At 43.1% G+C, this 27,937-nt stretch overlaps 1 pseudogene; it reads left to right on the top strand.

Moving 5' to 3' along the window:
* The first annotated feature begins 288 nt into the window (after nt 1–288).
* Nucleotides 289–27,862, top strand: LOC127490924 (14-3-3 protein theta pseudogene; annotated as a pseudogene).
* The last annotated feature ends 75 nt before the right edge of the window (nt 27,863–27,937 follow it).

Consider the following 27,937-nt stretch of genomic DNA (forward strand, 5'->3'; position numbering starts at 1 on the left):
CAGAGAGCTGGATTGGAAGAGGAGCAGCTGGGACTAGAACCGGTGCCCATATGGGATGCCGGCACTGCAGGTGGAGGATCAACCCACTGTGCCACGGTGCCAACCCCAAGCCAACAAATTTTTGACAAAAGTGCTTAGACCATGCAGTGGAGAAGGGTAGTTTCTTCAACAAATGGTGCTGGCAAAATTGGATTAATATATAGAAGAATGAAATTAAATCCATACCTCTCACCATAAACAAAAATCAACACAAAATAGATCAAAGACCTAAATTTAAGACCTGTGACCATGAAGTTCATGGAAGAAAATATAGAAGAAAAACTCAAAGACACTGGTGTGAGGGATGACTTCTTGGACAAGACCATGAAAGCACAAGCAACAAAAGCAAAACTAAACAAATGGGACTCTATTAAACTCAGAAGCTTTTTGCACAACAGAGGAAATGATCAACAGAGTGAAGAGACATCCAACAGGTTAAGAAAAAAATATTTGCAAACCAGCTAACTGATAAAGGATTAATATCCTGAATATATCAGCAATTTAAAAAGCTCAACAACAAAAACTAACAAATCCAGTTGAGAAATGGGCAAAGAACTTCAATAGGCAGTTCACAAAAGAAGAAATACAAATGACCAAAAAATATATGAGAAAATGCTCAACATCACCAGCCATCAGGGAACTGCAAATCAGAACCACAATGAGACATCACCTCACCCCTGTCAGAATGACTGAAATCCAAAACAGAGCATAACACATGCTGGCAAGGATGTGGACAATAGGGAAAACTTAGACACTGTTGATGGGACTATAAATTAGTGCAGTCACTGGAAAACAGGGTAGAGATTTTTTAAAAAACTAGAAATAGACTTGCCATATGATCCAGCTATCCCACCACTGGGTATATACCCAAAGACTTGAACACAATGTATCAAGAGATAACCTGCACCATCACATTTGTAGCAGCACACTTCACAATAGGGAAATTTGGAATCAACCAAGCTATCCACCATCAGATGAATGGATAAAGAAGATGTGGTATATACACACAATGGAATATTATTCAGCTATAAAAAGGAATGAAATTATACCATTTGCAGCAAAATTAGCACCAGTGGAGGATATTTTGTCGAGTGAAATAAGCTGGACCTAGAAAGACAAATACCACATGTTCCCTCTTCTATATGGGAGTTAAAATTTAAAAAAAAAGAAAAAGAAATGTCTGTGTGTTTCAGTATTGCTGCATATATTGTTTTTAAAAACCTTGTTTTATACCTTTGTGAAACCAATGGCTAAGAATGTTATACTACTATAGTTTTAATAATCTGTGATTATCTTAAACTTACTGATTATGAATGAAATGTTCATCTTTACATTCAACTAATTGTTTATAGCTGCTGTCTATATTCCCACTAAACTAGGGCCTTTTTGCTTTTTACTTGTTAAGCTTCTTATTCAGTGAATGTTAAGCCTTTTTACTGTAATGTAAATTTAAAATATGTTATCTCAAAAACTAAAAAATAGGAAGAAAAGGAGAAGGAAGGAGGGGTGGAGGGAAAGAGGGTGAGGGAAGAAGGAAATATCATTATGGTCTTAGAATTTTATCTATAAAGCATATTGGATCTTTTAGAAACAAGCTAAAAATTTTAAAATATAGTAAAAGATACACTACCAGGCCAAAAAAAAAAAGTCTTTGAGATTATGTCACAGTCGGCATGCTCCAAAATAGAGTGCCAGGAGCTCATTAAGAGAAAAGACACACCTGTGCTCCACACTTTGCATGCACTGCCTGGCATATGGTGAATGCTTAATGTGCATAAGCTCCTGTCCCTCTCCTCTTCTGCATTTTGCAAAATATTTCCCCATATCTAATTTCATGTACTCTGAAAACTCTAAAGAATAAGCTGTGTGTCTATTGGCACCAATTATAGAAAACCTTCACCTCTCACAGTTGAAGGCTGTTACAGGAACATGACAGTTCTTCCACTGGAGGGAGTTTCTCTGCTGTGTTGTAGCTCGGCTGACATGAAACCCATCCCTGCTTGAAAGTGGGAAGCTGTATTTTCTTTGAATTGAGAGTTTCTGGAAACTCTAAAGTCTGAAGATGCTGTTTTAGAATATAGCATGGAAGGAGTCAGGACTGTGGTATAGAGAGCAAAGCTGCTGCCTGAGATGCTGGCATCCCTTATGGGTGCCGGTTCAGGTGGGAGACCCAGATGAAGCTCCTAGCTCCTGGTTTTGGTCAGGGCCAGCCCTGGCTTTTGCTGCCAACTGGGCAATGAACCAGTGGATAGAAGATTTCTCTCTGTCCCTCTGACTTTCAAAAAAATAAATAAAAAAAGATTATAGCATGGTAAAGAATGGAACATAAAAACTCTGATCCAAAAAATTTAGTTTTAGGACTTGTCCTTATGTGTTCAAAAGAGATTTGAATTTTTTTTAAAACTTTTATTTAATTAATATAAATTTCCAAAGTACAGCTTATGGATTACAATGGCTTCCCCCCCATAACATCCCTCCCACCCACAACCCTCCCCTTTCCCACTCCCTCTCCCCTTCATTCACATCAAGATTCATTTAAGATTTGAATTTTTTAAAATGAATTCCCTCACAGTTAAGGCTTAGGCCCATTTATGACAGTATAATTAAACACAAAGATGAACTGATCACACTGCCTTCAAAAAACACCAGAGGGACTATTTCTAGGAAACTGAACAAACAATAAAAAAGTATCTTTCTTGACTCTGCCCCCCCTACAAATTAGATCAGGTGGGTCTCAAAGCAATATACCTTCAGTGGTGGTTACATAGATCCTTTAGATTTCTGGAATCAGTTTTGGAGTTACATAATCATTCATTGCACTCATGATCTGACAATCATCGTTACCAGAAATCCAAATTCCAGATTTAGTAACTGTCCTACTACAACCCCAATAATACATTTTATTTTTGTGCATTTTTTTTAAGATTTATTTATTTATTTGAAAGGTGGCATTAGAGAGAGAGAGAAAGAGAGGGAGAGAGAGGTCTTCTATCTGCTGGTTTACTGTCCAAATGTCCACAGCAGCTGGAGCTGAGCCTATCCAAAACCAGGAACTAGGAGTTTCTTCTGGATCTCCCACATGGGTGCGGGGGCCCAAGCACCTGGGCCATCTTCCCTTGCTTTCCCAGGCCATAGCAAAGAGCTGGATTGGGAAGTAGAGCAGCCAAGTCTCGAATGGATGCCCATATGGGATGCTGGGACTGCAGGTGGTAGCTTTATCTGATATGCCACAGTGCCGGGCCCTGCAATCTTTTTTAATAAGGAATAACCTAAAATTCACCCAGGGCCTCTCCAGCTAAATGAAAGGAAATAGTATTTCCTGAAAGGTTTCATGGTTCCTCACATTTGGAAATGTGTATTTAAATAAAATCAATGGAACTTTAAAAATGTTCCACAGAACAATTTTTTTCTCAGTGGTGGAGTTAAGAGAGGAAAGAGATAGACTTATATATACTGGCAAATCAGCTCTTTTGGGTAGGGAGAGAGAAGAACTCTTATTTGAAATGTTTGTTGTTTTTTTTAAACTTTTATTTAATGAATATAAATTTCCAAAGTACAGCTTTTGGATTACAATGGATCCCCCCCCCCATAAATTCCCTCCCACTCGCAACCCTCCCCTTTCCTGCTCCCTCTCCCCTTCCATTCACATCAAGATTCATTTTCAATTCTCTTTATATATATATATAATTCTCTTTATATATATAGAAGATCAGTTTAGCATATATTAAGTAAAGATTTCAACAGTTTGCACCCACACAGAAACACAAAGTGTAAAATACTGTTTCAGTACTAGTTATAGCATTAATTCACATTGTACAGCTCATTAAGGACAGAGATCCTACATGAGGAGTAAGTGCACAGTGACTCCTGTTGTTGACTTAACAAATTGACATTCTTGTTTATGGTATCAGTAATCACCCTAGGCTCTTGTCATGAGCTGCCAAGGCTATGGAAGCCTTTTTTTTTAACTTTAATTTAATGAATATAAATTTCCAAAGTACGACTTATGGATTACAATGGCTTCCCCCACATACCGTCCCTCCCACCCACTACCCTCCCCTTTCCCACTCCCTCTCCCCTTCCATTCACATCAAGATTCATTTTCGATTATCTTAATATACAGAAGATCAGCTTAGTATACATTAGGTAAGGATTTCAACAGTTTGCTCCCACACAGAAACATAAAGTGAAAAATAATAGATGATTTTTTTTAAATGATGGTGAAATCAGATCAGACCTATTGTCATGTTTAATCCCAGTGAGAGTCAAGTTGGGAGTTGATAATTTCTTTTTTTTTTTTTTTTACAGAGGATCAGTTTAGTATACATTAAGTAAAGATTTCAACAGTTTGCACCCCCATAGAAACACAAAGTGAAATATATTGTTTGAGTACTCTTTATAGCATTAAATCTCAATACACAGCACATTAAGGACAGAGATCCTACATGAGAAGTAAGTGCACAGTGACTCCTGTTGTTGATTTTACAAATTGACACTCCTGTCTATGGCATCAGTAGTCTCCCTATGCTCCAGTCATGAGTTTCCAAGGCTATGGAAGCCCTCTGAGTTCTCCGATTCTTATCTTGTTTAGACAAGGTCATAGTCAAAGTGGAGGTTCTCTCCTCCCTTCAGAGAAAGGTACCTCCTTCTTTGATGACCTGTTCTTTCCACTGGGATCTCACTCGCGGAGATCTTTCATTTAGGTTATTTTTTTTTCTGCCAGAGTGTCTTGGCTTTCCATGCCTGAAATACTCTCGTGGGCTTTTCAGCTGGATCTGCATGCCTTAAGAGCTGATTCTGAGGCCAGAGTGCTATTTAGGACATCTGCCATTCTATGAGTCTGCTGTGTATCTCGCTTCCCATGTTGGATCGTTCTCTCCCTTTTTTATTCTATCAGCTAGTATTTGCAGACACTATTCTTGTTTCTGTGATCCCTTTGGCTCTTAGTCCTATCATTATGATCAATTGTGAACAGAAATTGATCACTGGGACTAGTGAGATGGCATTGGTACATGCCACCTTGATGGGATTGAATTGGAATCCCCTGGTATGTTTCTAACTCTACCGTTTGAGGTAAGTCAGCTTGAGCATGTCCTGAATTGCACATCTCTTCCCTCTCTTATTCCCACTCTTATATTTAACAGCGATCACTTTTCAGTTAAGTTTCAACACTTAAGAATAACTGTGTATTAATTATAGTATTCAACCAAAAGTATTAAGTAGAACAAACAAAAAAAATACTAAGAGGGATAACGTATTAAGTTGTTCATCAACAGTCAGGGCAAGGGCTAATCAAGTCACCATTTCTCATAGTGTTCATTTCACTTTAACAGGTTTCCTTTTTGGTGCTCGGTTAGTTGTCATCTATCAGGGAGAACATATGATATTTGTCCCTTTGGGACTGGCTTATTTCACTCAGCATAATGTTTTCCAAATTCCTAACAGGGATCACTTTTCAGTTAAAATTTAAACACCTAAGAATAATTGTGTGTTAATCACAGAGTTCAACCAATAGTACTAGAACAAAAAAAAAAAAACTAAAATGGATAAAGTATTACATTGTACATCAACAGTCAGGACAAGAGCTGATCAAGTCACTGTTTCTCATAGTGTCCATTTCACTTCCACAGGTTTCCCCTTTGCTGCTCAGTTAGTTGTCACCGATCAGGGAGAACATATGATATTTGTCCCTTTGGGACTGGCTTAATTCACTCAGCATGATGTTTTCCAAATTCCTCCATCTTGTTGCAAATGACCGGGTTTCATTGTTTTTGACTGCTGTATATGGAAAAATCTTCCATGTAAATGGATTGGAAGAATAAATATCATTAAAATGTCCATTCTCCCAAAAGCAATTTATAAATGCAATGCAATACCAATCAAGATACCGAAGACCTTCTTCTCAGATCTGGAAAAAATGATGCTGAAATTCATATGGAGACACAGGAGACCTCGAATAGCTAAAGCAATCTTGTATAACAAAAACAAAGCCAGAGGCATCACAATACCAGATTTCAGGACATACTACAGGGCAGTGGTGATCAAAACAGCATGGTACTGGTACAGAAACAGATGGATAGACCAATGGAACAGAATAGAAACACCAGAAACCAATCCAAACATCTACAGCCAACTTATATTTGATCAAGGATCCAAAACCAATCCCTGGAGTAAGGACAGTCTATTCAATAAAGGGTGCTGGGAAAATTGGATTTCCACGTGCAGAAGCATGAAGCAAGACCCCTACCTTTCACCTTACACAAAAATTCACTCAACATGGATTAAAGAATTAAATCTACAACCTGACACCATCAAATTATTAGAGAACACTGGAGAAACCCTGCAAGATATAGGTACTGGCAAATACTTCTTGGAAAAGACCCCAGAAGCACAGGCAGTCAAAGCCAAAATTAACATTTGGGATTGCATCAAATTGAGAAGTTTCTATACTTCAAAAGATACAGTCAGGAAAGTGAAGAGGCAATCGACAGAATGGGAAAAAATATTTGCAAACTATGCAACAGATAAAGGGTTGATAACCAGAATCTACAAAGAGATCAAGAAACTCCACAACATCAAAACAAACAACCCACTTAAGAGATGGGCCAAGGACCTCAATAGACATTTTTCAAAAGAGGAAATCCAAATGGCCAACAGACACATGAAAAAATGTTCAAGATCACTAGCAATCAGGGAAACGCAAATCAAAACCACAATGAGGTTTCACCTCACCCCGGTTAGAATGGCTCACATTCAGAAATCTACCAACAACAGATGCTGGCGAGGATGTAGGGAAAGAGGGACACTAACCCACTGTTGGTGGGAATGCAAACTGGTTAAGCCACTGTGGAAGTCAGTCTGGAGATTCCTCAGAAATCTGAATATAACCCTACCATTCAACCCAGCCATTCCACTCCTTGGAATTTACCCAAAGGAAATGAAATTGGCAAACAAAAAATCTGTCTGCACCTTAATGTTTATTGCAGCTCAATTCACAATAGCTAAGACCTGGAACCAACCCAAATGCCCATCAACAGTAGACTGGATAAAGAAATTATGGGAAATGCTTGTTGATTTTAATCATACAAATAACCCCACCAGAGCCATTTTCAAAATGCCAGGTGATATCAGTGGCAATGAAGTTGGAAAGAGATGGCACACAATTGACTCTTCATGAGCCTGTGAAAGCCAGCACCAGTACTCACTGGCATTACTGGGTGGGTGCTTGGCCAGGGGTAGTGTTAACTTATATCTTGTTAAAGGTCAGGAATACAATATGTTTCTTGGATATAGTTTCTAGTCAATCCAGCTATGGAATTGTATTTTTTTTAAATTTTTGTGTTGTTTTATTACTTGATTAAAACTAAAGATTCCTTAATAAGTTTTTAAAAAAGATTTATTTTATTTATTTGAAAGTCAGAGTTACACAGAAAGAGGAGAAGCAGAGAGAGAGAGAGAGAGAGAGAGAGAGAGAGAGAGAGAGATTGGTCCACTCCCCAGTCGGCTACAATGGCCAGAGCTGCGCTGATCCAAAGCCCGGAGCCAGGAACCTCCTCTGGGACTTCCCATGCGGTGCAGGGGCCCAAGGACTTAGGCCATCTCCCACTGCTTTCCCAGGCCACAGCAGAGAGCCGGATCAGAAGTGGAGCAGCTAGGTCTCGAACTGTCGCCCATTTGGGATGTTGGCACTACAGGCAGCAGCTTTTGCATGCTGTGCCACAGCGCTGGCCTCCTCAATGTCTTTAAATGCTATACACTTAGATGTGATTTTGGTGTAAACATGACAATCAATTTTAACTAATGGTAAGCAGAGATGAAAGTGTAAATATTTGTACTAGAACAATGCCATCAAAATGATATGTGTTACTGGACTTGGCAGCAATGTTTCCCCTGAGGAGGTAGATTTGTGGTATTTTCCATAACTGTCCACCAGATGGCAGACATTTCACAGCAACCTTGCATGTGAGCCAAATCCCCTCATTCTTCAATTCTGAACAATGATTTCCAAAGATATAAAAAGAAATTTTAAAAGCATTTTTAATAAAACATCAAATGCAGGAGCACATCTGCTACTGGGGTTGAACTCCTTGTTTTTTTTTTTTTTTTTTTTCCCTCCAACACAGTCCTCTCTTTGGAGTTCTAGAGGGCTCTGTCTTTCCGCTTTTTCCTGATTATTTTCATTCGTGGAGACATCTGAATTTGATCCTGGGTAAAACTGAACTTTTAACCCCTCGCCCCCATTCTACTTCTAGTTCAGCCTGTACTTCCAGCTCTTGATCCCATAAACCTGGAAATCATCCTTGATATTTTCATCTTTCTTACCTTCCATACCTACTCACTCACCAGATTCTAATTCTCTTTTTTCCTTCAGATGCCTGCTAGGGCCTCCTACTCTAACTCACTTTTATTACAGCAGATACAACATTGTTTCAAATATGTAATTTAGAAGACATTATTCTCCTATTTAAATGCTCCAATGGCTTCCTTTTTATTTAGGATAAAATCCAGTATCTTTAAAATATCCCTACTGAGTATTATTTTCCTGCCATTATCACCCTTGCTTACTACACACTGGATCACTGACTTGTATCAATCTCCAAAGATACTCAGGGTCTAACATAGTACCTACTTTAAATTTGAGCTCCTCCCAACATGGATTGCCGGAAATAAAGTTGTAAAATTAAACCACATCTGGGGGCCAGCGCTGTGGTGTCAGAATTCCTGTATGGGTGCCAGTTTGAGCCCTGTCTGCTCCACTTCTGATCCAGCTCCCTGCTGAAGCACTTTGGAAAGCAATAGAAGATGGCCCAAGTGCATGGGGCCCTGCACCCATGTAGGAGACCTAGAAGAAGTTCCTGGCTCCTGGCTTTGGACTGGCACAGCTCTGGTCATTGCAGCCATTTGGGGAGTGAACTAGTGATTGAAAATATTTCTCTCTGTCTTTTACTCTCTGTCTCTCTCTATAACTTTCAATTTGCCTTTCAAATAACCAAATCAAACATTGAAACATCATATTTAGAAAACTCCAATATCATAAAAAAGTTTTTATTTATTGATTGATTTTTTTCTTTAAAATAATTTACTTTTTACTTATTGTAGTAGGTTTCAGAATGAACTGGTAAATGTCAGCAGACAAAAGACAAATCCATAACCTGAAATATTTCACAGTGTATAGTTGCCTGATTCAATAGTGTAGTGAAGTTAACTCAATAGAAAATAAGTTGTTACTTTAGTGTCATCAGGGTCTCAAACTGCATGCTACCTACCATAAGACAATTGTCTGCTTCTCTGTCTCTGGGATGTAAAAGACAGATCTTATTCTGAAATTAGAGAAGTCCCTTGGGAGAAATTCTGAAGGGATTTTCAGAATGACATTTAGATCTGAAGACAATTAAGTACTCTTGACTAGAAAATGTAGAGTTCTTGTAAAGAATCATTGATGCTTTGTGGTAAAAGAGGGTCAAGAGCATAATCAAGGTAGATTAGAGTGTCAGGATTGGTAGAGAGCACGGGAACCATTGCACTCACTGTGTGAACTGAGATCCTCCTGTAAGATTTACCTCACGACCTCAAAAATGTTGATGGAGACTGCTAGGCAGCAAGCAAAGCTCAGAACTGAAAACTGGCTGTGTCTGCAATATGAGGAGTCATCAAAAAAGTTCATGGAAAAATGCATATGATGAAAAAACTGTATTGGATTTCAAATTTTTTTAACCAAAATTTACCAACTTGTTACAACACGTCTGAAGAGGACGTACCTTGAAACACTAAGATAAGGCATCAGTTTGAAAAGAGCCCCTTTCAGAGCCACATGAATTCTCAAATTGAAGCAAGAACAAGCATCAAATTTATGGTGAAATAATTGGAGCTCTACAATGTTTTTCAGGAAAATGCCACCAAATAAATCAGCAGTTTAAAAATGGATTGCTTATATTTAAGAGGGATGAGATTACATTAAAGATGAAGCCTTTGGCAGTGGGCCAAACACAACAATTTATGAGAAAAAATTAGTCTTGTTTGTGCCCAATTGAAGAGAACTACCAACAGAAGAAACAATCGCCAGCATCACAGACATCTCATTTAGACATCTCACACAATTCTGACAGAAAAATTAAAGTGGAACAAACTTTCTGCTCAAGGCATGCCAAAATTCTTTTACTCAGATCAGTTGCAGATGAGTTTTCAGTGGAAAAGATTTTTTTTTTTTTTGACAGGCAGAGTGGACAGTGAGAGAGAGAGAGAGACAGAGAGAAAGGTCTTCCTTTGCCGTTGGTTCACCCTCCAATGGCCACTGCGGCCAGCCTGCTGCAGCCGGTGCATCACGCTGATCTGAAGCCAGGAGCCAGGTGCCTCTCCTGGTCTCCCATGCAGGTGCAGGGCCCAAGCACTTGGGCCATCCTCCACTGCACTCCCGGGCCACAGCAGAGAGCTGGACTGGAAGAGGGGCAGCCGGGACAGAATCCGGCACCCCAGCCGGGACAGAATCCGGCACCCCAACCGGGACTAGAACCCGGTGTGCCAGCGCCGCAGGTGGAGGATTAGCCTAATGAGCTGCGGCACTGGCCGGAAAAGACTTTTTTAAAGATTTGTTTATTGTACTTGAAAAACAGTGTTACAGTGAGGAAGACACAGAGACAGAGAAAGAGAAAGAGAGAGATGTTTCATCCGCTGGTTCACTCCCCATTGGCTGTGACGGCTGCAGCTGTGCCAGTCTGAAAGCAGGAGCCAGGAGCTTCGTCCAGTTCTCTCACGTGGGTTCAGGGGCCCAAGCACTTGGACCATCTTCCACTGCTTTCCTAGGCACATTAGCAGAGATCTGGATCAGAAGTGGAGCAGCCAGGACTGGAACCAGTGCCCATATGGGATACCGACACTGCAGGCAGTGGTTTAACCTGCTACGCCACAGCACTAGCCCCTTTGGTAGAAACTTTAAACACGTAAAATCAAGATCATGAAGCAAAGAATTATATAAGAAATGATTTATGGCTTTACTGGTATGATCCTGGAGACAAAGCAAAATGAAAGCAATGGCTATCAAGGAGTAGAAATGATCTAGTTTAAGCAAAAGTGGGCCAGCCAAGAGCAAAGGTCATAGCAATGGTTTTGCTTGCTTGCTTATTTATTTTTCCCAATACTCAAGGCGTCTTCTTTGGAGACAGTTTTGAGACAGCCAAGGCTTTGGCAGAAGAATGCCTGGTAAAGTTTTACCAGACTCCATCCAGCAGATTTCTCCTGCTCCTTCATCTCATCAAACAAGTGAAACTTTTTGTATTTCAATGGGAAATCAGTAGGCATCCACCTACAGAACTGACTTGACTCCTGCTGACTTTTCTGTTTCCTAGTCTTAAAAAGTCTCTAGAGGGCACCCCTTTTTCTTCAGTTAATAATAAAGTAAAAAAGATGGCACTGAGAAGGTTAAATTACCAGGACCCTCAATACTTTAGGGATGGACTAAATGGCTGGTATCGATTGCACAAGTGTCGAACTTGGTGGAGTTTATGTGAAAATGAAGCTTTTATTTTGTTATCTTTCACTTTTATTTCTCCACTGATCTTTTGTAGTCCCCTTGTGTTAGCACAGTGGCCTCCCCTCATGCTGAGTCTGAGCTGGGTGAATGAGAAGCCTCCCCTGGAGATTGAGACTGGAGACAGAGATGACCAACTCTTTCGAACAGAGGAGATATAACCTAGGGAGTGAGTTGTTGATGGTGAATATTTTCTGCTTCATGACCTGAAAAACAGAGACGGGCATGTGCAGGGATGGAATGAATGAAAGGGACTTGAAGGGAAGTAGAAACAAAGATGGAGAGCCTCTGGATTCCCCAGTGGCGCTTGGGGTCTCTGTTCCAGTTGATTGCTAGGTCCTCCTTCATCTCGGGTTCTTGGGTTTAGTGAGACAACCTCACTCATTAGAATAAATCTACTCCTTCCCACCACCAACTTAATGTAGCTCAGTTGTGTCCCTCACTTTTCATCAAAAGCTTCAACAAGCACGTCTTTCTTTGGTAAGGTTTAGACTTCTTAGCCCAGCCTCTTTCTCTCTCCCTAAGCGTGAGCAATCTCACACAGACAGAGGAGGAGGTATTCCTTCTCCCACAGGGAGGCAGACACTGTTTCATAGCCTAAAAGCATTTCTGATAAAGGAGTGAATCAAGGATTACTCACAAAACTACCTGTCTTAATTATTTGTTCAGTTTGAAAATGCTTACAGAATGTAAAATTGCATTGTTTTCTGTTATTAAAAACTCTTTTTTGGAAGGTATTTGCACAAAAGGGGCATTGAAAGTTAATTTCTCTTAACTAGTCCCTCTTTTTCCCAGACATGTGGGTTCTGGACAATTTTCCTATTTTTATTTGTTTCCTTTTTTTTTTTTTTTAAAGATTTATTTATTTATTTGAAAGTCAGAGTTACACAGAGAGAGAAAGAGAGGCAGAGAGAGAGGTCTTCCATCTGCTGGTTCAGTTCCCAGATGGTTGCAACAGTCGGAGCTGCACTGATCCGAAGCCAGTAGCCAGGAGTTTCTTCCAGGTATCCCACATGGGTGCAGGGCCCCAAGGATTTGGGCCACCTTCTACTGCTTCCCCAGGCCATAAGCAGAGAGCTGGATGATTGGGAATACAGCAGCCGAGACATGAACTGGTGCCTATATGGGATGCCAGCATTGGAGGTGGCTATGCCACAGCAACGGCCCCTGTTTTTTTTTGTTTTTGTTTTTTTACCTTGTTAAGAATATCCCAGTTGGTGGTTCCTCAAAGCCACATAACTAGTAGACAAGGAAACCAGAACTTAAAACCAGGTAATCTGTTCCTAGGGCCTGGAATCTCAGCCGTTGTGCATATATCTGCTAAATAATGAGCATGGGTTGGGGACGAGAGGTGGGATTGAGGATAGGGGAGGGGTTTTAACACTAGTTCCAGGCTTTTCTCGATAGAATGTGTTTTACCTTGGTTGAGCTGACTTTAAAAACATGGGCATGGTAGATAACAGCTTCTGTTTCATCACTGTCTCAGGGTTAAGTATCAATCGTGAAATACTGGGAAGCTTAGCGTGGATTCCACGTCTGTTTTTACTGTCTTCTTGTAGACCTCCAGGTCCACATGAAAACAGAATTCGTAAGAATCTACTTTTCCAAAGTTCCCAAAGTAGGGCATGTTTCTGTTTTTACCTTTTTCAGGGCTTCTGTTTATCTTTGGAGACTTTATATCTTTCCACTGGTGTTAAGAGTATTTGTCCCCACTTCTTGAAGTATGACTACAAAATCTGTCTGATAATTCTAACATCTATATAATCTTAGGGATAATAACTTCATTTTTTGTCTTCTTTGTTGTGAGATTTTTGAGATTTTCCTGATTGTTCATATACCAAATAATTTTAGAATAAATACTGGACATTTTTACTATTAAATTATATGACTCTTTATCCTATGGAGCATACTGTTTTTTACTTTTGTCGGTAGTCAACTCAATTAGGTTCAGACCACAAGTTTATATGACTGTGGTTCTAATTCAGCTCAGTTTTCATAGCCTTTGCAGTGCTGTTTCAATTTGTCCCATGTTTGGGTTGCCTAGTGGCCCATCTTGGACCTGTGTCATGCCCTGCTTTGCAGTTGAGTTATAAAATCCTTTAGTTTGCTTCTTTGGGTTAGATCTATGATTGCGCAGCTTTGAAGTTAATCTGTAAGTACATACAGTTTACTGGAACTATTTTCTTGGGCTCTATTATTTCCACAATCACCCTGTTGACACTTTCAAGATCCTAACAAACACTGTCGCTCCCCCTCTTCATGGAGGAACGACTCAGGACCCTGCCTAGGCTTCATATCCGAGTCACAGCACCATTATGTCGCTCCCCCTCTTCGTGGAGGAACGACACAGGACCCTGCGCTGTTCTTTTGTCTGCTCGGCCCTCCCCAGGTTTGCTGCTGGTTCTTCCTGGGTTGGCTACCGTCCCTTCCACCTCCGTGGAAGGGCGGTTCCCCCTGCCGCTTTTCCCCACTTCCGCGGGGGAGCGGCACACCACTGGCCGGCTCTCTCGGGGGCTGCACAGGTGTTCCCCTTAGATGTTCCCCTTAGATGTTCCTGGTGCATGTTGTCTCTCTCCTCCATTATAGTCCTCCTCCGCCAATCCCAACTCGGCTGCCCACACGCCGAGTACGCTGCTCTCCTCCAATCAGGAGCAGGATCAGCTCCTGGAGGTCATCACTCAAGTTGGCAAGAGGCAGCTGCGTAGAAGCTGTTTTCTCCTCTCCCAGCGCCATATTGTGGGAGAGCAGATGCATAGAATAAGTCTTAATTCCAGTAACTCAGTCCAGTCTGGGTTGCTCCCCACAAACACCAATTCAAAAGCTAGAAATCCAGGGTTTTAGATTGCTTGCTCTGCTGTGTACTTAACACCTTGCATTTGCATTTGGGGCCAAGCAATGAGAGAACATATAGAAAAAAATAGCAGTAGTGATTTTTCCACATTCTTGAGATGACAGTTTATTTGGTCATAATAAACAATTCCTGTGGAATTTTAGACTTTGGCCTTGATGCTTGGGTTTTCATATAACTGCCTGGGGCCGGTACGGGAGATACTAGAAAAAAAGGAAGGAAAAAAAATCCAGGGATATTTCATGTACTATCTAACCTACAACAGCCTTCTTCCTACAACTTGGACCAAAATAGTGGATTTCTCTTGGATCAGGTTCTTTCTGCGCCATCCTGCAGTTCCAGGTTCCAGTCTTCCTTCGAGTCCAGGATAGGAGGAACTGAAAGCAGGAGAACTGCAAACTCACCACCAGCTCGGTGTTGCTTTAAGTTATGGTTTCCCTCCCCAGCCTGCCATGATCATACAATACCCAGAATCCTCTGGTGACTGTTCTGTGCATTTTGTTCTGAACCCTTAGATGTGTCCAATGGAAGACAGAGTGTGAAGTGTGCTTATTCCACTTTGACACTATTTTGTTCAACAGGTAATGGCTGCTTTTTTCCCTTTCCATCTTCCTTCAGGGACAGCCAATCTTTTTCTTTCCCAAGGGACATTTGAATATTTATAATATAATTCATGTGCCATATTAACTTAAAAGTCAGTTTGCTATATATTTATTGAATTTTGAGTCCTGCCTGTGAGTGCCTTGGCAGGGCCAAACCAAATGATTTTGCTGGCCTTATAGAGCCCATTGGCTGGAAATTCTCCACTACTTCTTTAAAACATTAATGTTGTGGAGCCAAGTGAAATATTTCTTTATCGTTTTCTGTGTTGGCACTGTTAAGACTACATTGCTACAGTGCTTCCAAGAAGAGTTTTACTTTTGATTGCATTCATAAGGTTTATTTAATATAGTTTTTGCCGGCCGGCGCCGCGGCTCACTAGGCTAATCCTCCGCCTTGCGGCGCCGGCACACCAGGTTCTAGTCCCGGTTGGGGCACCGGATTCTGTCCCGGTTGCCCCTCTTCCAGGCCAGCCCTCTGCTGTGGCCAGGGAGTGCAGTGGAGGATGGCGCAGGTGCTTGGGCCCTGCACCCCATGGGAGACCAGGAAAAGCACCTGGCTCTTGGCTCCTGCCATCGGATCAGCGCGGTGCGCCGGCCGCAGCGCGCCGGCCGTGGCGGCCATTGGAGGGTGAACCAACGGCAAAGGAAGACCTTTCTCTCTGTCTCTCTCTCTCACTGTCCACTCTGCCTGTCAAAAAATAAAAAAAAAATAAAAAAAATTAAAAAATTAATATAGTTTTTGCTAATGAAATAGTAAATAACATTAACAACAAAACTTACTTTTTATTTTATTTTATTTTTTTATTTTTTGACAGGCAGAGTGGACAGTGAGAGAGAGAGACAGAGAGAAAGGTCTTCCTTTTGCCATTGGTTCACCCTCCAATGGCCGCCATGGCCGGTGCACCGCGCTGATCCGATGGCAGGAGCCAGGTACTTCTCCTGGTCTCCCATGGGGTGCAGGGCCCAAGCACTTGGGCCATCCTCCACTGCACTCCCTGGCCACAGCAGAGAGCTAGCCTGGAAGAGGAGCAACCGGGACAGAATCCGGCACCCCGACCGGGACTAGAACCCAGCGCCGCAAGGTGGAGGATTAGCCTAGTGAGCCGCGGCGCCTGCCAAAACTTACTTGTTGAACTGGAAACTAAACCAAACACCTCAAAAGAGTATTAGATCTGAAAAGCTTTATTGTTCCTGGGTTTTGTTTGAGAATGTATAGTAACGAAATAGCCTAGATTTTTATATATATTTGATCTTCTGGACTCTGGAGAGTCAGCACTTTGTGTTTTACATGAGTTTGGCTATTTCAGTTAAAATTGTTTTAGCTATTGTTTGCCTTTCCAGCTCTGCTTTGTTTTACATCTAACCTCTGGCTCTCACTCTGTGAACCGTTGTCCTTTGAACTTATCTTGCATGGTCTACTGCTATCCTACACCATTCTGCCACCAGTTGGCATGAAGGCAATGATAGAATCATGCCCAACAGGAACCTCAAAAGTCACCTCATCCAATTCCTATCTGATAGACTTACTGTCACCCTCTAAAAATAGCATCTTTATTATTTACACTGACATTCTTTTCAACTTTCTGTGCATTTTTAAAAAAATGAATGCTAACAAGTTTTATACTTCACTTTATTTTTAAAAATCATGTCTTTACCAAAACTGTCCCCAAAAGGCAATGATCCAAGAATAATTGTTTTAAAGAAGTTGGTGGCTTAAGAGAAACAAGATAACCACAATATACAAATACAAGAAGGACAAGTGCAGGTCTGTACTATAATAAGTGCGGAAGCAAAGAGAAGGCTTGGGAAGGGTTAGTCAGAATCTTCTGCTGTGTGGTGTCATCTTTAGACTTTCCCTTGAGGAGAGTGGCTTCACTGAAAGATGGAATACAAAGAGACGGAAGGGAGCACCTCAGGCAGATATGGATGATGGGATCTAGAGTCACAAAGGAAATAGGAAAAGTATGAATAGCAGAAGATGAAGAAATTGGACTGACGGACACAAAATCGTGAAGGAAGCAGAGTTCCAATTTCTACCTGTGCAGAGGCGGAGAAACATATTTGGAAGAAATACAAAGCATAAGGCATTCAGTACAATAGGGGGCTGGGAGCTTGGAGTATAAAGTAAGTGCTCAGTAAATGGTAGCTCTTATTGTTTCCATGGAAACCCTAAAATGTTTGAAGGTGGACTTTTCCACGAATCTCCATACCAATTCATTAGGAAAATGTTTCTCAATGTGGAAATTTTCTCTTTGTTAGTATTAATTGGTATTTATAAAAGAATGTTTTAATTCATTTTTATTTGAAAGGCAGATTTGTAGAGAAGGAGAGAGACAGATCTTCCATCTGCTGGTTCACTCCCCAAATGACCACAATAGCCAGGGCTGGAAGAGGCTGAAGGTGGGAAAAGGAGCTCCCTCCGTATCTCTCGTGTGGGCACCAGGAACCTGAGCATTTGAGCCATCATCTATTGCCTTCCCAGGCACATTAAAGGAAGCTGGATTGAACACAGAGGTGGGACTGGATCCCAGGCACTCCACTGATATGGGATGCCTGTGTTCCAAGTGATGGCTTAACCCAAGTGCCACAACTCCCACCTCCATATAACTTAACATTTTAAATGGTCAAAAATATTTATTTGTAACTTTAATAGCACTCCAGACAGAAGGTAGGTGCTATAATAAAACCAGAATAAGGAGAGCACAATTCAAGAGCATATTAATGAGACCAGTAATTTGAGTTATTCAAATTATGGATTTGAACAGTGAACTATGTCGCTCCCCCTCTTCGTGGAGGAACGACACAGGACCCTGCGCTGTTCTTTCGTCTGCTCGGCCCTCCCCGGGTTTGCTGCTGGTTCTTCCCGGGTTGGCTACTATCCCTTCCACCTCCGTGGAAGGGCAGTTCCCCCTGGCCGCATTCCCCACTTCCGCAGGGGAGCGGCACACCGCCGGCCGGCTTTCTGGGGGCTGCACGGGTTCCCTTAGATGTTCCCCATAGATCTTCCTGGTGCATGCCGTCTCTCTCCTCCTTTATAGTCCTTCTCCGCCAATCCCAACTCGGCTGCCCACACGCCGAGTACGCTGCTCTCCTCCAATCAGGAGCAAGTCCTACAGTCTATCAGTTGAACTGGAGGCAGCTGTGCGGAAGCTGTTTACTTCTCTCCCAGCGCCATATTGTGGGAGAGCAGATGCATAGAATAAGTCCTAATTCGAGTAACTTAGTCTAGTCCGGATTGCTCCCCACAGATCCCCCTTTCTTTTTATTTTTTAGCGTTGATACGCGCCTGTCTTCGGTGTCCCGCGGAACACACTCTGCTCTACTTGCTAGAGTTGCCACAGGCTCTTACAAGTCCTATCAATCAGGAAAACCGAATCCGGGTCCTCTCTTCGCCATTGTGAGGAGGTTTTTAGGCGCTGATGCATGCCTGTGTTCGGTGCCCTGCAGCGCATGCTCTGCTCTGCCTGCAGGGGACTTACAAAACCTATCAGGCAAACCGAATCCAAGCCTTCTCATTGCCTTATTGTGGGGGAGACTTATTAGTGTTGGTTCGTGCCTATCTTCGGTGACCTGCAGCTAGCCGCCCAGGTGCTCATCGCCTCACTAATCGGGCAGACCGAATCCAAGCCTTCTAATTGGCATGTTGAGGGGAGGCCTTATTTTTCTCTATTTCTCTATCTCCGGGCATTCCTACCTCTCCCATTTCACTTCTATCTTCCAGCATTCCCATTTCTCTTTTACTTCACTTCCAAACTTCTGTTTCTCTTATCCCCGCGGCTTTCCGGCACCTCGCCCCGCCGGCGGGTTCCCGGCTCTGCGCCGCTTCAGCCCGCGCGCCTCTCTCATCTGCGCAGCTTCCCGGCTTTGCGCGGCTCGGCTTTGCGCGCTCCGCGGTCTCCACGCTTAACCCTTTCGCGTCTGAACCACGGCCTACGCCAGCGTTCCCTATCTATTCACGCCCCGTGCTCTCTGCACGCGGCGGCTTCCGCGAGTAACACAGCGTAGCTTGCGTCTCCGCCACTAGGATTCAATCTAAGTTCCCCGGGCTAGCCTGGCGAATTCAACCCAGCGTACGTCTCCGCCCCACGATTTGGCTTCCCGTCCTTTGCTCCCCGGGCTAATCAGACGGATCCCAATCTGGCTTACGTCTCAGCTTCTGGTTTCAACTTTTCGCCCCCTATTCCCGGGCTAACTTGAGACCCCCAAAGTGGCTTTCGTTTCCGCCTCGGCCTGCCCCCCGCGGCTTCAATTTCCCTAGCATTTTTCTCTACCCGGTATGTTTCCCCAAGCTTTCTTCCAACAATACTCCTCCCTCATTTCTCCTGGCCTCTCCCCACAGTCTGCATCCGAGTCTGTTTGTTCTAGCTTTCACTTTCGCTTTCGACCTTAGAGATTTCTCCCAGCTTCCCCCCGTAGTCCGTATCCGAGTCTATACCTAGGCTTTCAATAGCTTCTTCCGGCACCCTTTTCGTCCGGCTTTTCCCTAGGCTGTATGCTAGTCTCTCTCTCCGGTAATTTCCCTAGGCTGTTTGCTAGTCTCTCTCTCCGATATTTTCCCAATTCTTCCCGTTTCTTCCCCCCTAAGTTTGCTATCCGTCCTAGGTTTCTTATCCGAGTCAGGTTTCCTATCCGAGTCACGGCACCATTATGTCGCTCCCCCTCTTCGTGGAGGAACGACACAGGACCCTGCGCTGTTCTTTCGTCTGCTCGGCCCTCCCCGGGTTTGCTGCTGGTTCTTCCCGGGTTGGCTACTATCCCTTCCACCTCCGTGGAAGGGCAGTTCCCCCTGGCCGCATTCCCCACTTCCGCAGGGGAGCGGCACACCGCCGGCCGGCTTTCTGGGGGCTGCACGGGTTCCCTTAGATGTTCCCCATAGATCTTCCTGGTGCATGCCGTCTCTCTCCTCCTTTATAGTCCTTCTCCGCCAATCCCAACTCGGCTGCCCACACGCCGAGTACGCTGCTCTCCTCCAATCAGGAGCAAGTCCTACAGTCTATCAGTTGAACTGGAGGCAGCTGTGCGGAAGCTGTTTACTTCTCTCCCAGCGCCATATTGTGGGAGAGCAGATGCATAGAATAAGTCCTAATTCGAGTAACTTAGTCTAGTCCGGATTGCTCCCCACAAACTACGCCTGTGGGCTGATGATAGAGGTATTTATTCTTCTCCCAGCCTATCTGATTGCTGTTAAATTCCCTTACCTGTTATGCATGGGCTTTTCCTTTGGTAGAAATGCCTGGGTTGCTTTGTTTTCATTTAAGAATTTTGCAATATTCAATTGGCATCTGGAAATTTTCATAAATGTTCCCAAGATCCTTGGAAAAACTGAATATTTAGGTTCAGAAATGCATTTTCCTATTGAAAATTTGATTTAAATAATCATCTGCTGGGCTTTTGGCATCGGTTCAAGTTCTAGCTGCTCCTCTTCTGATCCAGCTCTCTGCTATGGCCTGGGAAAGTAGAAGGTGGCCCAAGTTCTTGGGCTCTTGCACCTGCGTGGGAGACCTGGAAGAAGCTCCTGGCTCCTGGTTCCAGATTGGTGCAGCTCCAGCCGTTTTGGCCATTTGGGGAGTGAACCAGCAGATGGAAGACCTTTTTCTCTGTCTCTTGTCTTACTGTAACTCTAACTCTCAAATAAATAAATAAAAATCTTTTTTAAAAAAATCATCTGCCCTGGCCAGCACTGTGGCACAGCGGGTTAATGCCCTGGCCTGAAGTGCTGGCATCACATATGAGCACCGGCTTGAGACCTGGCTGCTCTACTTCCGATCCAGCTCTCTGCTGTGGCCTGGGAAAGCAGAAGATGACCCAAGTCCTTGGACCCCTGCAACCGAGTGGGAGACCTGGAAGAAACTCGGCTTCTGGCTTTGGATTGGCACAGCTCTGGCTCTTGCGGCCAATTGGGGAGTGAACCAGCGGATGGAAGACCTCTCTCTCTGCCTCTCCTCTCTCTGTGTAACTCTGACTTTCAAATAAATACATAAATCTTTTTTTTTGACAGGCAGAGTGGACAGTGAGAGAGAGAGACAGAGAGAAAGGTATTCCTTTGCCATTGGTTCACCCTCCAATGGCCGCCATGGCCGGCGCACCACGCTGATCCGAAGGCAAGAGCCAGGTGCTTCTCCTGGTCTCCCATGGGGTGCAGGGCCCAAGCACTTGAACCATCCTCCACTGCACTCCCTGGCTACAGCAGAGAGCTGGCCTGGAAGACAGCAACTGGGACAGAATCTGGCGCCCCGAAAGGGACTAGAACCCGGTGTGCCGGCGCCTCAGGCAGAGGATTAGCCTATTGAGCTGCAGCGCCGGCCAATACATAAATCTTAAAAAAAAGTATCAGCTGATTCTGAGGTGAGGCCACTGAGTCCATAATAACATTGAAAAATGAAACATTTTAAAATTTATTGCTATTTTATTTGAGAAAGAATGAGAAAGAGAGAAAGTTTCCATCTATTGGTTCACTCGCTAAATACCCACAACATCCAGGTCTGGTCTAGGCCAAAACCAGGAGCCTGGAACTCTATTTGGTTCTCTCAAAAGGAGAGAAAGGCTGAAGGGAGGAGAGAACTTCCACTTTGACTATGACCTTGTCTAAATAAGATCAGAGTTGGCGAACTGAAAAGGCTTCCATAGTCTTGGCAACTCATGACAAGAGCCTAGGGTAATTACTGATGCCATAAACAAGCGTGTCAATTGTTAAGTCAACAGCAGGAGTCACTGTGCACTTACTCCCCATGTAGGATCTCTGTCCTTAATGTGCTGTACAATGTGAATTAATGCTATAACGAGTACTCAAACAGTACTTTACACTTTATGTTTCTATGTGGGTGCAAACTGTTGAAATCTTTACTTAATATATACTAAATTGATCTTCTGTAGATAAAGAGAATTGAAAATGAATCTTGATGTGAATGGAATGGGAGAGGGAGCGGGAGATGGGAGGGTTGCGGGTGGGAGGGAAGTTATGGGGGGGAAGCCATTGTAATCCAAAAGCTGTACTTTGGGAATTTATATTTATTAAATGAACGTTTTAAAAAAGGAAAGGACTCAACTACTTGAGCAATGACCTGCTGTCTTCCAGGGTGGGTATTAGCATAATGCTGAAATTGGTAACTGAGCTGGAACTGTGAAACAAAGCAGTTTGCTATGGTATGTGGGCATCCCAAGAAGTGTCTTTACCACTAGGCTAGGTGCCTGCCCTGAAAAACATAAACTGATACAATATTGATTTTTAAGCAAAATAGGAAAATAAACTTAGTCTATGAAGCAGGAGCCCTGGATTTGGTCTCCTGCTTTGCCATTCTCTGGTTGTGTGACTGTGGCAGATCATTTTAGCTCTTTGTTCCTCCATCTATTCATCTTAGAATGAAAGTGTAGAAGAGAATGTGGTGGGCCATCAAAGAAGGAGGTACATTTCTCTGAAGGGAGGAGAGAACTTCCACTTTGATTATGACCCTGTCTAAATAAGATCAGAGTTGGCGAACTCAAGAGGCTTCCCCAGTCCCAAAGGGACAAATATCATATGTTCTCCCTGATCAGTGACAACTAACCGAGCACCAAAAAGGAAACCTGTTGAAGTGAAATGGACACTATGAGAAATGGTGACTTGATCAGCCCTTGCCCTGACTGTTAATGAACAACTTAATACTTTATCCCTTTTAGTATTTTTTTGTTCTACTTAATACTATTGGTTGAACTTTGTAATTAATACACAATTATTCTTAAGTGTTGAAACTTAACTGAAAAGGGATCCCTGTTAAATATGAGTAGGAATAAGAGAGGGAAGAGATAGACAATTTGGAACATGCTAAATCCCAAACTGACTTGCCCCAAATGGTAGAGTTAGAAACGTGCCAGGGGATTCCAACTCAACCCCATCAAGGTGGCATGTACCAATGCCATCTCACTAGTCCAACTGATCAATTTCTGTTCACAATTGATCATAATGATAGGACTAAGAGTCAAAGGGATCACATAAACAAGACTAGTGTCTGCAAATACTAGCTGATAGAATAAAAAAGGAAGAGAACGATCCAATATGGGAAGTGGGATACACAGCAGACTCATAGAATGGCAGATGTCCTAAACAGCACTCTGGCCTCAGAATCAGCCCTTAAGGCATGCGGATCCAGCTGAAAAGCCCATGAGAGTATTTTAGGCATGGAAAGCCAAGACACTCTGGGGAAAAAAAAAAAAGACCTAAATGAAAGATCTCCATGAGTGAGATCCCAGTGGAAAGAACAGGTCATCAAAAAAGGAGGTACCTTTCTCTGAAGGGAAGAGAGAACTTCCGCTTTGACTACGACCTTGTCTAAATATGATCAGAGTCAGTGAACTCAAAAGGTTTCCATAGTCTTGGCAACTCATGACAAGAGCCTAGGGTGATTACTGATGCCATAAATAAGAGTGTCAATTTGTTAAGTCAACAACAAGAGTCACTGTGCACTTAATCCTCATGTAGGATCTCTGTCCTCAATGTACTGTACAATGTGAATTAATACTATAACCAGTATTCAAACAGTATTTTTCACTTTGTGTTTCTATGTGGGTGCAAACTGTTGAAATTGTTACTTAATATATGCTAAACTGATCTTCTGTATATAAAGAGAATTGAAAATGAATCTTGATGTGAATGGAAGGGGAGGGGGAGCGGGAGATGGGAGGGTTGCGGGTGGGAGGGAAGTTATGGGGGGGGGAAGCCATTGTAATCCAAAAGCTGTACTTTGGAAATTTATATTCATTAAATAAAAGTTAAAAAAAGACAAAAAAGCATAAGGCAAAAAAATACTGAAGGAAGATAATAAATAAATTAAATATTTTTAAAATAAATAAAAGAGGCTTCCATAGCCTCGGCAGCTCATGACAAGAGCCTCGGATGATTACTGACATCATAAATAAGAGTGTCAATTGTTAAATCAACAACAGGAGTCACTGTGCACTTACTCCCATATAGGATCTCTGTCCTTAATGTGTTGTACTATGAGAATTAATGGTAAAACTATTCTTCAAACAGTACTTTATACTTTGTGAGTCTATGTGGGTGCAAACTGTTGAAATCTTTACTTAGTGTAGAGTTGATCTTCTGTATATAAAGATAATTAAAATGAATCTTAATGAAGAATGGGATGGGAGAGGGAGTAGCAGGTGTGATGGTCTGGGGGTGGGAGGGCAGGTATGGAGGGAAGAACCGCTATAATCCAAAAGTTGTACTTTCAAAATTTATATTTATTAAATAAAAGTTTTCTATAAAAAAAGAAGCGCATGTGGTAAAAGCCTTTTTTTTTTTATTCTTCCCAGTTCTATATCCACCAAAGGAAACTGAAGGAAGCTCATCAGAGAAAGCAATTGTCTACGTCGAAACTAAGAGGGGCCCTAACCTCCTGACATGCACTCAGACACGTCATTCATGAGGGCTATTCCCACAGTTACTACCACCCACCAATAACATCACTCGAAGTAAATTAAGAGGGACCTAGGTTACTGATGCAGGAGTCTCTTGCTCCTGGACACAATGCAAACTAAGGGTGAGACTAAGACCCCTCTAAATCTATCCACTTTAGGGGAATGGAGGGTAAAAGGATGAGTGGGCTTCAGGAAATACGAAATACCCTCTATATGGAAAGAGTCCCTGCTAAACTTCTCCAAGAGGCAAATAGCAGGTCTAGAAGTTCTCTTTTGGTTGGATTAGAGGATACAAACAGGTTGGAAATGTCCCTGAAAAGTTGATTTTGAAAAATGTATCAGATTGAATGTCAAAGGTCAATACCAAAGAACTGGGAAGAGGCACTGTTGAAAGTAGTGGGGGGGGGGGGGCGGCACTGTGGTGTAGCGGGTAAAGCTGCCGCCTGCAGAGCCTGCATCCCATATGGGCGCCACTTCAAGTCCAGCTCTCTGCCATGGCCTGGGAAGGCAGTGGAGAAGGGCCCAAATTGGGCCCTGCACCCACATTGCTCCTGGCTCCTGGCTTCAGATCTGCACAGCTCTGGCCGTTGCAGCCATCTGGGGATTAAACCAGTAGATGGAAGACCTCTCTCTCTCTCTCTTTCTCTCTCTCTCTCTCTCTCTGCCTCTGCCTCTGCCTCTCTGTAACTCTGCCTTTCAAATACATAAATGAATCTTTAAAAAAAGAAAAGAAAGTACGGGGCCAGACCTTCAGCAACTAGGCAGTTAACCAAATGCTGCTACAGGGATATACTTGGCTCCCCACCCAGGAGAGAGTGGCTTGAGACATCCCCCCACACCAGGAGAGTATCTCGTTGCCCCATGTCAGCAGGAAGTAGCTCTAAAGACAGATCATATTCCCTCTACCCCTCTTGGACTTTTTGGACTAATGCAATCTCACACAACTCCTGCTTTATAAAAACAAAAGAGGGAATGTTAGTAAAATGCTGCAGTTTTATGGCGCCAATTAACACCCCAACGCCATCCTAAGCTTTAGCTCCTGCCAGCATTTCTGGAAGCCAGGTGGCCACATGGCCCAACCCCTGGTGTCAGTCCCACCCCCAGCCTAATGGGATTCGATGCTCCTACTTCCCTGCCTGCCCTATTCCTACACTTGATCTTAGCCAAAAGGCCGAGAAGCGATCCCTATTCCTGAACACATGGCTCTCTTTCTCTCCATCTCCTGATCTCTGTCTCTCTCTTGATCTCTCCCTTATGCTCTCCTTCTCCCCCTTTTGCTTCTTCACCCCTTCCCTCTGGCCTGTCAGATTTCCCTCAATAAACCCTTTCCCTTAAAAAAAAAGTGTGGGGCCAGAAATCCCAAGTACTCCTTGGTTCTGCCTTGACAGCAGCAGCAGGACAGGAAGAAGCAGCCCTCAAGAAAGGAGAAATTTTTTTCTGTTTAGAAAGTACTTGCAGGGCAGTCAGTGGGCAACTCCTAAGAAGCTTAGGAAACACCACTAAAGTACCAACACAGAGCAGCTGACAGCTGTGCAGTCCTTGATGTCTTACGTAGTGACAAAGGAGGGGTGTTCTGCAGCCACAGAAACACAACAGCTAATTCATCTCATCTGGCGAGAAGTAAGACCTACCATAGGGTATCAAAACCTGCTGTGCCCAATTATGCCGCACACAGCCACAAACCCAGGCGTTCCTCGATGAATGAGAACAGAGAGAAATTCCTGGAATATGGAGAAACGTCAATGATCAGAAAGGATCAGGCAATCTGCAAAAGGGCTCCATAGAAATAGAGACCTGTAGACAGAAGGGTGTACTCAGCCTCCTTCCAACTCTAACATCCTAAGAATCGATGGATAAGAACACACCTAGGGAAACCTAGGGAAACCCAGACTTAAATGGAAACAAATTATGGTGATTGTGTGTGTGTGTGTGTGTGTGTGTAGCTGTGAGCAGTTTCAATCACTTCAGATTCAAGCTGTTTGTCCTTATGGATTTTAGCCGCAATGTGAAGACTCTTCTGTGGGTAGGTCCAGAGCGTGATCCTCAGTGTAGGAAAGCAGGTTTAGAGGACTGTTGGGATTCACAAATGGGGCAGAGAAAGAGAGAAGGGGAGGAATTTTTCTGAGAGTGAGCTAAGATTTGGAATCAGGAAGAGAGAGCCAAGAAAAATGTGCTATAGGTGTCCCACCCCTCTTTTCCAAGATTGTCCTCTGCTAAATCCCAAAGCTGGTCAAAGAGACCCAGAGAAGTGAAGCCCCTCTAGGAGGACTCTTCTGGATCCCGGGACGCTTGCAGCTTTTTGGTGACTTGCCCTCCTTTCCTCCTAGTCTCTCTCCTGGAGCACTGCCACCATTCCTGCATGCGGCCTGTCCACCATGGAGATGGAGTCATCCAGAGAGCGAAGCCAACAGCACAAAGGTGGTGACATGGCAAGGTTCAGAGTTGTGTATGGAAGAGCACAAATGGCTCTTAGCAGCCAATAAGAGTGAAGTTATAGTCACAAGTCCACCTGAGAGTCATTGTGAGCATTGAGCAGAAAACCAATACCTCTGACAAGAAGTCACAGCTGATTGAGAACTATCAGGAGGGGGGTCAACATTTGGCTTAGCAGGTAAGACAACATTTAAGATTCCTGTTACCCACATCTGGGTACCTGGCTTTCATTCCTGGCTCTGGTTCCTGGCTCTAGCCTCCTGATAATGCGAACCCTGAGAGGCCGTGGTGTTGGTTCAAGTAATTGTGCCCCTGCTCCCCATGTGAGATACCTGGATTGAAGTAGCCAGGGGCTGTTGTGGGCATGTAGGGAGTGAAGTCAAAGGATAGGATTGATCTCTCTCTCTCCTTCTCCCTCTCCTTCTCTATTCCCCCATTACATAAACAAACATACTGTTAGAGAAAGTAGAGTTTGCGCTGAGATCCATTTGCTCCACTGTTTTGCAATTGCTGGTTAAGTAGTTAATAGCCAATGCAAATAATCCAGAGAATAAAGAAAGTCTTTAATCTGAAGATGGGGGAGATAACTTCTAATACCTTGGTTGTATGTGGTGATGATTGACACCAAATGATAGATAACTCCCAAAGGTCTTCCCATATAAGCATTCCATATAAAGCAGAAAGAAGCAACTCACTCACCTGGGCCGCTGGGAGTGGCTCTTAACTTTCCTATACTGCGATATCCTTAATAAACCAGAGCTTGTCTGAGCACTGGGTAACACTGCCTTTAATGAGGCAATCACAGAACCGGATGCACTGAATGAAGACTCGTACACAGACAGCACACAGTTGGTCACGCAGTTGCTTACAGAGACAACACTTTGGGCATTAGACAGCACAGGAGATGAATGTGATGTGACAGAAGGCACAGAAAAAGAAATGCAAATAGGTGTTGTCCTTCTTCCCTTCAGGAAACCTTTTTACACATCTTCAGTGCTTATTCCACATGCTTTCCTATAGCAAAAAAACCTAGTCATGCATCTGGGGTCCACCGCATATAGCCTTTTCACACTGCAGCTTTGGGAAAGCTTCATC

The sequence above is a fragment of the Oryctolagus cuniculus genome, chromosome 11, assembly GCF_051225735.1.
Source record: "Oryctolagus cuniculus isolate XC-2025 breed Fujian yellow rabbit chromosome 11, ASM5122573v1, whole genome shotgun sequence".
Taxonomy (NCBI): domain Eukaryota; kingdom Metazoa; phylum Chordata; class Mammalia; order Lagomorpha; family Leporidae; genus Oryctolagus; species Oryctolagus cuniculus.